The sequence below is a fragment of the Scylla paramamosain genome, chromosome 32 (assembly GCF_035594125.1).
Source record: "Scylla paramamosain isolate STU-SP2022 chromosome 32, ASM3559412v1, whole genome shotgun sequence".
NCBI classification, from domain to species: domain Eukaryota; kingdom Metazoa; phylum Arthropoda; class Malacostraca; order Decapoda; family Portunidae; genus Scylla; species Scylla paramamosain.
This window is the reverse complement of record NC_087182.1, coordinates 8,269,139-8,281,438: the sequence shown is the minus strand read 5'-3', so window position 1 is coordinate 8,281,438 and position 12,300 is coordinate 8,269,139.

Here is a 12,300-nt window from a genome sequence, read left to right as displayed (position 1 = left end):
TTCTTACTGAACATTTGCCTTTAATATTCTTATAGAAAACTAATGCAGAACTATTTGATGCGCATGGTTATGTACAGAAGGCTCTCTACCTGATGAAACAGCTTTCCTACCCTTATTTTTAGCTAACGCTACGAGTCAACTCAAGAGATTTTTAGCAGGTAAACATCTCTTACCTAACCGTTCAGAACAGTTTTTACAATATAACACACACACACACACATACACACACACACACACACACGTCATGGATGGTGAGAGTTCATCATTCCCTTGGGTCTATTGATTAACTTCTGGAGAGACAGAAAGAGGGGGGGGAGGGAATAGAGGCTACAAGACTGTCATGCCTCTTGCATTCTAAGTTTGAGTGACAACTTAACTACATTATACACACCTTTGTTTAGTAACTAGACTGTCATAATAGCCTACGGAAAGTATCCGTAGGTGTTTCTTAACTTGATTTATATCAATGAAATAATAAAAAAATAAATAAATAAAAAAAAAACTACGGGTTGTTATGATGTAGTTAGCGCGAGAATTACGGCGCAGCGTTGGGAGGCAGCGCGCTGTGAGGCTGCCGATAATAGTTTGTTGCCTACCGCTCGGGAAGCATCCTCAGTGTTTCTTGGGGCTTTGTTTGACCAAGTTCTTGTTAATTGTCAGGTGCTGGACCCGAGACGTGTAGTTTGTGTTGATGGATGTCGGGTTCCTCGTAGCGACAGGATATCGGGTATGATGAGAAATGAATGCACACGGGAGCAGTTGTTGGAAGCAGTGGAGCTGGCCCAGAGGCACGATGGCCGGGCTCATGTTGGAGCCGGGGTTTGTAGTTTTGTGACGGCCACGAGTGTTTGTTTGCCTCTGTGTGCGGGGATGTGTGTGCTGCGTCCTGTAAAGGAGCAGTCGTCAGCTCTCTCTGGCGATACCCGTGTCACCGAGGGGCCGGCGGGAGGAATGGAGTGTGAGAGTAGCGTTATACCTGACAGTGAGACGCAGACTTGGTCATGTCACACTCGGGAAGCGCTATTTTGTTTGTTAAGAGGGGCCAGATGGTTCCTCTTAGTTCTGCCGAGGAAGTGGCCGTTTTATTTTGTCAGTTTTATGGGTGTGGCACGGAGGTTTCATGGAGCCAGGAGCGGGCAAGCGGGAGTAATGGTGTGGGCAGTGCAGGCCCGAATGAGAGTAGTGTTTGGCTGAGAAGTATTTTGCCCGGTGGTTCCGTGATGTTGGACCAGGAGACTACGGTCCCTGATGGGTGCATTGGGTGTTGTAAAGAGGCAGGGATGTCATTGTATGGTGACTCTGAAGTTTGTATGGTGCGGAGAAGATACCGAGGGAGCAGGGTGTGTAGTGAAGAGAGTAGGAGAGGTGAGAGTTGATGGAGGAGTGAAGGCAGAGGACCGAGAAGACGACGGAGACGGAGGAGTGACCAGAGTCACAGGAGACGTTGGAGCAGCCGTAACTGCTAGAGAAAAGAGATGACTAAGATACCCTGCAGAAGAAAAACTATACACCAGTGTAGAACGAGAGATGGGTATGGGAGGGGAATAGGAGGAGGAGAAAGAAGAAGCGGCAGTCTGATTTGGAAGGCCAATTTGGAGCCCTAGTGTTTTCTGATGTTAGAGTAATCAATTATGTCTGTACTATAGTAGTCTTTGATATTTTGTGATGAGTATACGCCCCTTGTTTAAATTCAATGATATGCCCAATTAATTATCTGTTGATTTTAAATACAACCATTCCCGACTCCATCCTGAGCCTGGCCAACGTGCAACTGGGCCAGTTCCACTGGTCCCAGCACCTGTTCTCCTTTGCAATCATTTCTCACCATACCCGACTCCTTGTTACTTCGAAAAAGATGGCATCCATCATCACACACTTTACTACTCGGGCCTAGCACCTGACACTTAACAGTAATTTGGCCCCACGAAGCCCCCAGCAACGCTGGGGGCTTCGTGGGGCCAGCAACCCATTATGGGCCAGCAATCCATTATGGCCGGCGGCTTCACTGCCTCCCGACGCTGCCCCTTGACGCCCACGTCAGCTACAACACTATCACCATTCCCACAGGAAAGAGGAATCGAGCTAGTAACATCTCTTACAATCCCCACCACCGGGGAAACAATACCAGCCACAGTACGAGGTACTATGGCAAGAGGTAATCAGAGGTAATCAGGTTTGGCTGCCTGACCAACGCAGCAACACTTAAGAAACTCGGCCACCAAAACCGCCTTAACCGAGTCTACCCGACTTCAAATTGGCCACATACTGGGCCTCCACGTGCTACTTGCACACGTGCCTTCTTAAATGCGGAAGGCAAAACAAAATGGAGCATCAAATATGTCCTCCTCTCTCCGCCGGGTATACAGAATAGTATTACTCTGTGTAAACACTGCTTGCCTCTCTGCCTACTTGCTGCCCTCTTCTGCCTCGGCAAGAAGTGGGACAGAACCCTCTTCTGGTACGCAAGCAGCTGTAGTAGCGACTATCAAAATGGGTGGCTCACTACGTGTGTTTGGGAGTAGCCTACTCCCTGGTACATTCCACAAGGGAGAAAACTTCCACCTCCCCAGCAGAGTTAGGAGCCTCTCCACCTTCGGCAGTGGCCCCTAACATTTCAAACACACCGGACTAGGGCTCGGACTTAGTACCGGCGCCCATAGCCTCTAAACAAGGTGACAACTCCGCCTGAGCGCCACATCCGACAGGCTCCGCAGGGTAAGACAAGCCAGCAAATAAACTATTTAACTCAAGCATTCCGTCCTCACCGGAACCGATTCCAAGCAAGGCCTAGCGGAACCGTCGGAACCGATTCCGGAACCGGTTCTTGCCCAGCCCTACTCCATAGTCGGTATCCGTCCATGCCTCGGGAGTGGACACCGGTGGATTGGTGTTTCCTTGTATACCAGTTGTATTAATATATAGCTACCTAGTACCTCTGCCTTTCTCTGGCATATTCTAGCAGTACTCCAGAGCGCTACAGCATACGAACAATCTAGAATTAAACTAGAATACGATAGAAAAATCTCTTACGTGGAGGAAATTCGTTTCCTATGACTTGTATTTGACAGACGCCTGACATGGGTGCCTCACCTTCGTTATATTAAGGCAGCATGTATGAAGGCGCTGTCACTCCTTAGGGTTTTGGTTCATACCTCTTGGGGAGCTGATAGACAGACCATCCTTCACTACCACCAAACTCTTTATTTAAGTTAGAGTATGGTTGTGAAATTTATTCCTCTGCTCCTCAGGTTCACCTTCCTGTGTGCACTATGCCAGTATAGCGTCAAACAGGGGACCTATTGCAAATCTGGTAACTAAATGGATATGTGCATGCGTGGCAGTAGATATCGTACTGCATCACACCGGAGATCCCGCCTTGTAACCACCAGCCAAACCTGCTTTATGCTTTGCAACAGCCACCTTAGCGAATTATATATATATATATATATATATATATATATATATATATATATATATATATATATATATATATATATATATATATATATATATATATATATATATATATATATATATATATATATATATATATATATATATATATATATATATATATATATATATATAAAACCGTAAGAGGAAGGCAAAAAATGCGCCTGGGAGAGAGAGGAGAGCGAGTGAGATAGTGTGAGTCAGTTACAGTGTTGCCGTTTCGTGGATAAAATCCATAAATTTGTGGATAAAATGCCCTTTAGTGGAACCTTTTGTGGACAGTCAAAATTAAACAAATTTTGTGGATATTTTTATGGATATTTACACTGTACACGGATTTTTCTGTCGAAATTTAATATATTGTGGACATCTCGTGGAAAGATAAGCTTTAAGGATACTTTTTAGGAGGAAAAATATTAGCACAGTTAAAACGTTAGCCAATAACTAGTATTACTAAACACGCTCCGTTCTTGGACGCGTTTTTTTTTTTTTCTTCACGTCCCTGCAACCCCTCCCTCCCCAGTCCTTGGCTAATCTCAGTATGCCAGTCACGGTCAGTACGTCTGACACTTTGTCATTGCATGATTTCACATATAAAGCCTCACTTTTTTTTTTATACATTTATATATTTATATATTTATACATTCCTCTCGTCATACTAATCAACAGTGCCATCATGAGCGAAAAGAAATACGCGCAGAGATACAGATCGACGTGGGAAGATGATAGCAGATTTAAAGGTAAAATAGTTTTGCGTATGTTGTGGATTTTCTTTCTTAACGGATATTTCTTATGTGCAGTTTAAATTAATTGTAACTAGAAAACATGCCTTGAAGGTGTAGGCTTGATGCGAGGGCTAACTTTTTTTATGAGCAACGATCGAACCCCATGCAGTGTTTGTAAGGGTAGAAAAATATGAATTCGCAAATATAGGAAAGGAAAATCACTTTCTTGGTTGGTCATAAGTGCCGTCGTACGTTTGTGAGTGCGTTTTTTTTTTTTCTTTTTTTGAAAAAAAAAAAAGTTATGCATGTGCTGGAAAACTCATATTTTTGCACATTATATCTTCAATTTCTATAGGCTGGCTACAACAATGTCCTGGGGACGCAGCAAAGGCCCGTTGCAAGACCTGTGGGACTGTTATACAAGCCCATATGAGATCGCTTCTGGCTCACGCTTCAGGGAAGAAGCACTTGGACCTTATGTCAGTAGCAGGAAGTAAAGCACAGGGATCCGTTATGGACAGTCTCCAACCATTGGTGAATGACTCAACAAAAATAGCAGAGTTAAAACCGGCAGTTTTATCTAATTTATCTGTAGACCATTTGATTGAACTGCTTCCACAGCTAGATAAAAATAAATAATTAAAGTTACACCTTACTAAATGTTGTCGGTTACATGTTCTTGTACCAAGTTTCGTAAAACAATTAAGAGATAAAATTAAAGACCAACATTTTAGCTTGATTGTTGATGAGAGCACAAATAAAGCGAAAATTTCATGCCTAACTATGAGCCTTCGCTTTTTCAGTCCAAGAAAGGGAGCAATGGTTGATACTTTCTATCGACTTGTGCCCCTTAAAGATGCTACTGCAAAAAAAAATGTATACAAGACCGTAAAGGGATGTTTGCAGGAGGACAATTTAGATATTGATAAACTGATAGGAATTGGTACAGGAATTGGTACATTCTATAGATGGACGCATTCACTCTCTCATAACATTATTGAGAAGGGATAATCCAAATATCACACTAATCATGTGTGTATGTCATTCTCTTCATTTAGCAGCAAGTAAAGCATGCGACGGGCTTCCCGCAGTAGTTGACTAAATAGTGAAAGAAACACACATATGGTTTGCTAACAGCCCAAAAAAAATGCAAACTTACACTGAGTTGTACCAAGTCTTAGAAAACTACATACCAAAGAAAGTTCCAAGGCTAGCTAGCACACATTGGCTGTCACGTTTGGAGGCTTTAAATGCTATTCTTGATCAATGGGACGCACAGAAGCTTCACTTTGATGTATATTCTACAAAAGAATGCTGCCACACTGCAAAACAACTTAGCTTAGCATATAAAGATCCCCAGAATAAACTTTTCCTTTAATTTGTTCATAAAACCCTTAAGGAAGTTATGAGAGTGAACAAACTCTTTCAAGGACAAAATGTAGATATCACAAAACTTACAGAAGATCTTCTTGACATGTATAGGAATCTGATGCAAGTGGTAATTGAATCAGGCTTTCTGTCAAAATACCCAAAAGAAAATCTCCCTAAACTTAATTACGTCATCTCTTGACACTGAATGTCATTAACTTTGGATATGAATTCAATGTCAGTGCTAATGCCTGTCCTCTAAATGGCAATCAAATAATGTATGTGAAAGAACGTTGTCAAAAATACCTGTTAGAACTCCTGGATCAAGTACAGATGCGATTGCCTGGCAACGTTGAAACTCTGCTAATGCTGAAAAAAATTACATCCTGCCATTGCTACTTCCCAGCACAAAGACTCCATCGCAAGAATTCTGCAGGGGAGCCAAAATATCATAACGTTTCATCTCTAGCATTGGTGTTGCTTGCCTTACCTTTCTCTAATGCCATTAGAGCGCATTTTCTCTCAAATGAATGTGGTACACACTAAGCTAAGGAATCGTTTCAGTGTACGATCAGTAGAGGCAATACTCAGATCAGATATGGATTATCTGTTCGATGGATGTCATGCGTCACTTTCAAGCCAACTGAAGATATGATAAAGAATTTCATTGCTAAAGGAAATGCTGAAAGTGACGATGACCATGCAGCTATTATATCCCTTGACCTGGATGCAGAATAAAAAAGAAATGCAAAAGAAAGAGGATATATATATATATATATATATATATATATATATATATATATATATATATATATATATATATATATATATATATATATATATATATATATATATATATATATATACTTTTTTTTACATTGTTTTTGTTGTGCAGAAATTTTACTTTTGTTAAAAGTATAATTTTATATTAATTTCATACCGTTTAAGTTTGTGATCAATTAATAGTGTGATGAAACAATAAAACCATGATTTCAAGGAAATTTGTGGAATACACTGTGGAATATTGATGACTTTTGTGGATATTTTGTGGATAAAGAGTAACTTTTACGTGGATCATGAAAGTAAAGTGGCAACACTGGTCAGTTAGTGTGTATGTGTGCGAGAGAGAGAGAGAGAGAACATAAGAACATAAGAAATAAGGGAAGCTGCAAGAAGCGACCAGGCCTACACGTGGCAGTCCCTGTATGAAACACACCTACCTATTTCCATCTGTTATCCCCATCCATAAACTTGTCTAATCTTCTCTTAAAGCTCTCTAGTGTCCTAGCACTAACTACATGATTACTGAGTCCGTTCCACTCATCTACCATTCTATTTGAGAACCAATTTTTTCCTATCTCCTTCCTAAACCTAAATTTTTCAAGCTTGAACCCGTTATTTCTTGTTCTACCCTGGTTGCTGATCCTAAGAATTTTGCTTACATCTCCCTTGTTATAACCCTTATACCACTTAAAGACTTCTAACAGGTCCCCTCTTTACCTACGCCTCTCTAGAGAATTTAAATTTAACAGCTTCAACCTCGCCTCATAAGGAATACTCCTCATCCCCTGTATCCTTTTAGTCATTCTCCTCTGTACTGATTCTAATAGACCTATATCTTTCCTGTAATGTGGGGACCAGAACTGCACAGCGTAGTCTAGATGAGGTCTGACCAGCGCCAAGTATAACTTTAATATTACTTCCGGCCTTCTACTTTTAAAACTCCTAAAAATGAATCCTAGTACCCTATTTGCCTTGTTTCTGGCTTCTATGCATTGTTTCCCTAGATGGAGTTCAGAGCTAACTATAATTCCTAAATCTTTCTCGTACCCTGTACCTACCAGAGTTTGGTTGTTTAATGTGTACCTATTGTGTGGGTTTCCTCTACCTACGCTAAGCACTTTGCATTTATTGATATTAAATTGCATTTGCCATCTATCCGTCCATTCACTCATTCTATCTAAGTCTGGCTGCAAGGCGATGGCATCCGATTCTGACCTAATTAATCTACCTGTCTTTGTGTCATCCGCAAATTTACTAACATCACTACTAATTCCACTATCCAAGTCATTGATATATATTAGAAATAACAATGGCCCTAATACTGATCCCTGTGGCACCCCACTAATTACATGACCCCACTCGGATTTCGAGCCGTTTATTACCACTCTCTGTCGTCTGTTACCAAGCCATGACCCTATCCAGCCTAACACCTTCCCATCTATCCCGTGTGCCCTAACCTTTCTCAGGAGCCTTTGATGGGGTACCTTGTCAAATGCTTTACTAAGTCCAGATATAAGATATCATAACTATCACCATTATCTACCGCCTCGTACCCTTACTGTAAAAATTTAACAAGTTTGTCAGACAAGACTTCCCCTTCGTGAAGCCATGCTGTGACTGATTTATCAAGTTATGTTTGTCTAAATGTTCCCTAATGTTCCTCGCTATTATTGACTCTAGTATTTTACCTACAACTGAAGTTAAGCTGACAGGTCTATAATTAGACGCTAAAGTTTTATCTCCTTTCTTAAAGATGGGTACTACATTAGCCTGCCTCCACATTACTGGTACCTCACCCGACTCCAGTGATTTCCTAAAGACAGAAACTAACGACTAATAATCTCTTTACATTCCTTAAGTACTCTGGGATATATTTCATCAGGTCTTGGTGATTTGAACTTTTTTAGCCTATCTATCTCCTGTTCCACTATCTCCCTAGTTATGGAAATATCTGTCAGCTTCTCATTCTCATCTGTTCTAAACACCTGTTCACTATCTGGCATAACTTGCATGTTTTCCTGGGTGAAGACAGTTAAAAATAATCATTCAGAAGTTTACTAATCTCCTCCCCAGAACTAACCAGCTCCCCATCTGCTGCCTTTAATGGACCTACAGTATCCTTATTCTTCGTCCTGTATACCTGTATACCCGTCCGTCTTCGCCTGGCTGGCTACCTTTAATTCATAATTGTCCTTAGCTTCCCTCGTTAACTTCCTGAATGTTCTAACTAATTCATTATATTGTGTCCTTAAAACTTCTTCACCTGACCTTAATCTCATATATACTTCTCTTACGCCCTATATAATGCTTTAACCTAGCAGTCATCCATTTAGGGTCATTTTTTTGTGATCTTATTGTTCTATACGGGATATTTGCTAACTGTACTGTATGAACTTTACGAAATATTTATACAATTCATCTACATTTACTTCACCTAATTCCCTCATCTCGTCCCCTACCATCCTCTCCACTCCCTCATCTACTCGCCTCGACCTCACCTCTCTCGTTTCAGCATGACCTGACATTCCAACATACTCACACCTATCTCCCCCATTCCTCTTTCCTTCTCCCTTCCGGAGCCTCACCTCACCTCTCTCATCCTGCCTTATCTTTCTGAAATCCGTCCCTGACCTGACCTCACCCTGCATCCTTTACCAGTCCACTCCTTGGAGGTACCTATTTAATTCTTCAAAATCTGCTCTCCTAAAGTCAGGTATTTTACTAGTGTTTTTGTTTCTAACAGTTTCTTCCCATTCCAAATTGTACCTAATTTCACTATGGTCACTGTTACCTAGCTGTCCTCCAACCTCTACCTGCGTGACTGCTTTCTCCCTGTTAGTAAGAATTAAATCTAGAATATTATTCCCCCTTGTGGGTTCTACGACTACCTGTTTCAAAAAATTATCCTGAATTATCTTAAGAAATCCCTCTGCTTCCTTGTTACCCACAATCAGACTCCAGTCGATATTCCTAAAATTAAAATCTACCACACATACCTGACTGTACCTCCTGCTCTATTTAATTCCTGCCACAGTGAGGTGTTAATTTCCTCTGTACTGGTCGGTGGTCTGTAAACTACCCCTAGTACTACTTACTGCGATCCTTCCTTAATATCTACCCATATCGACTCTCCTTTGTTATCTGTTTTAATTCTATTGTTCATACAACACTGTAATGTGTCCCTAACGTATAACGCGACGCCTCAAATTTCTCTACGCTCGCTATTCCTCTAAGCAAGTCTATTTTATTCAGAATACTTCTACAGTTTGTGTAGTAAACACTTAAGCTATTTCTCACCATCCCTGAGCTAGCTACCTTTCTAGATTTAACTAATTTGCCCCTCGCCTTCTCCTCACTACCCCTTCTTCCCTCCCGACTAACGAAAAAAGTGCTGGAGTGCAGTTACCTCCCGCTCGAGTGTTTCGGCCAAAACACGAACACCCTGGCGTGACAAATGCACTCCATCCCTGGCGTACAAGGTGTCCCTACCATAGAAAAGGTCCCAGTTGTCGATGAACGTCCATCCATTACTCCTACAATGATTCGCGAGCCTCCGATTCACTGTAATAGCCCTGGACAGCCACTCAGCACCAACTCCCCTCCTCGGCAAGACACCACATACCACGGGGATCCCTCCCTTGTCCCTAATCCTGTCCAAAGCCTGTCGAAACCTCCTGATAAGCTCCTCACTCCTGACCTTACCAAGGTCATTCCCTCCCGCACTGAGAAAAACAATGGGCTTGGTCCCATCTTTTTCCAACCACGTGTCTAGCCTATCAGCTACCTTCCCTATCCCGGCCCCCGGCAAACACACCCTCAACCTACGCTTCCTATCCCTAGCACAGAACGCACTATCTAAGTGCCTAACCTGACTATCACCAAACACAAGCACTCTACCTTGGGGCAGGGTAACTGCATCTGCCCCCTCCTTCTTGCCTCCTCCCGCCCTGTCCACCTCCTTCTCCTTCCCTTCCTCCAGCACATTGAAGTGATTCTTCGTCTCCACGCAAGGTGCCCTGAGGACCTTCACCCTCTTGTCTCCCCTGCACACAACCGAGCACTGCTCCTCCGTCGCCTTACTAGATAAGGTGACGGTGGGGCACGACCCTCCCACAGGTGCTGAGATCCTCTCATAGAACTCAGCCTGCAGGTCTGAGATCCTCTTACGAAACTCAGCCTGCACCTCCGAGAACCTTCGATGGAACTCAGCCTCCACCTCTGAGACCTTCACAACGAAGGCCTCGAGAACAGGAGAACTAACACAACCAGTCGACTCAGCAACACAAGGCGCCATGTCTACACTAGCCAGCTATATTAGCGTCAGGTCACTGCTCACTAAACACGTCCGTTCACTAGGAACCCTGAGAGAGAGAGAGAGAGAGAGAGAGAGAGAGAGAGAGAGAGAGAGAGAGAGACCTAACATAAACTAAACTAAACCCAATCCAGCCTAACGTAACCTAACCTAACCTAACCCAATTGAACGTAAACTAACCTAACCTAACCTAACCGCAGTAGAGATGACCTTACACTCCAAAAGATGAGAGCGACTGAGAAATAGGGCTGGGCGAGAACCAGTTCCGTAATCTGTTCCGGCGGTTCCGCTAGGCCTTACATGAAATCGGTTCCGAGTCTTGGAGCCGGTTCCGCCTTAACGGTTCCTCTCGAGTAGTGATGGCTGGTGCTCGTGAGTTACAAATCACAAACAGTTAAGCAGTGTTTTAAATATGTAATCATGAATATTATTCCGGAAGTTTTGCAAATGCTGCCTACAAATGAACGAAATGGAATGTAAAGGAATGATACATGAATAGCAAAGAAATCGCATGAATGATATGAAAATATTTCGTTCATGATGGCCAATAGTATGCACCGATTTAGTGTTACCATATGAGTAATAGTTTCTTAACACTCTGATTGGTAGACGTCCTGTGACGTCATGACAGGGTATAAATAGTAGTGCGCGGGCAGCGACTTGCTCATAGGAGCTAAAACTGCTTAAAAAAAAAAAAAGGTAGTTTGTGACCATCATCCTCATGAATAAATGAAGATCTTATTTTTTTTTCGGATACTTAAAATAACTTACTTGCACGTTGTACTCCAACCCTTCCTCTCTCACATTATAACGTTATATTTTTACAGGCACCAAGTCTTTTTCAAAGGCAGCATGCTGAATGCGCACATATCGCGTTTATACCTACTTAGCAGCGTCAGAGCATAGAGAACGGAGGTGAACATCTCACTTATTAAGCATAAATTTCACGTAAAACAATGGCATCTAAGTAGAATAAAACAGCTCTAGTATGGACGTACATGGAACAGATATCGTCTGACGTCGCTGTATGCTTGGTGGGTAAAGATGAGCTGAAGTACAGTGGAAGTACATCAAACATGATGAAACACCTGCGCACCAGACGTTCCATTGGATATGCGGAGCTCAAGGAGGATGCAGATATGGAAACTGCTGCCAAACACCCAAGACCATCCACCTCTGCTCAACCAACACTGGTCGAGGCCATCACTAGGGCTCAGCCCTATAAGAATGACTCGAATAAAAAGAAAGAACATGACGCTCTGATTGTCAGGATGATAGTGGGAGACTTACAACCACTATCTGTTGTTGAAGACAAGGGGTTCAAGAGATTAGTAAATGGACTCAGCCCCAGATATGACCTATTTACAATAGAGAGATAGAGAAGAGTCCGTCAAGAGCTGGAGAAAGCTAAACGTATTGCTTTAACAACAGACACATTATGGACATCCCAACAAACAAAAGCATTCATCACAGTGACAGCTCACTACATATCCCCAGAGTGAGTCCTCAAGTCTGTTGTGCTTGATACTGTTTGTATGGTTAAGTCCCATACAGCAGATAATATTGCAGAAATGATAAGACTTGTCTACAATAACTGGAACATTTTACATAAAATTCACTCAAATGTGACTGACATTGCTGCTAACATGACTGCAGCAA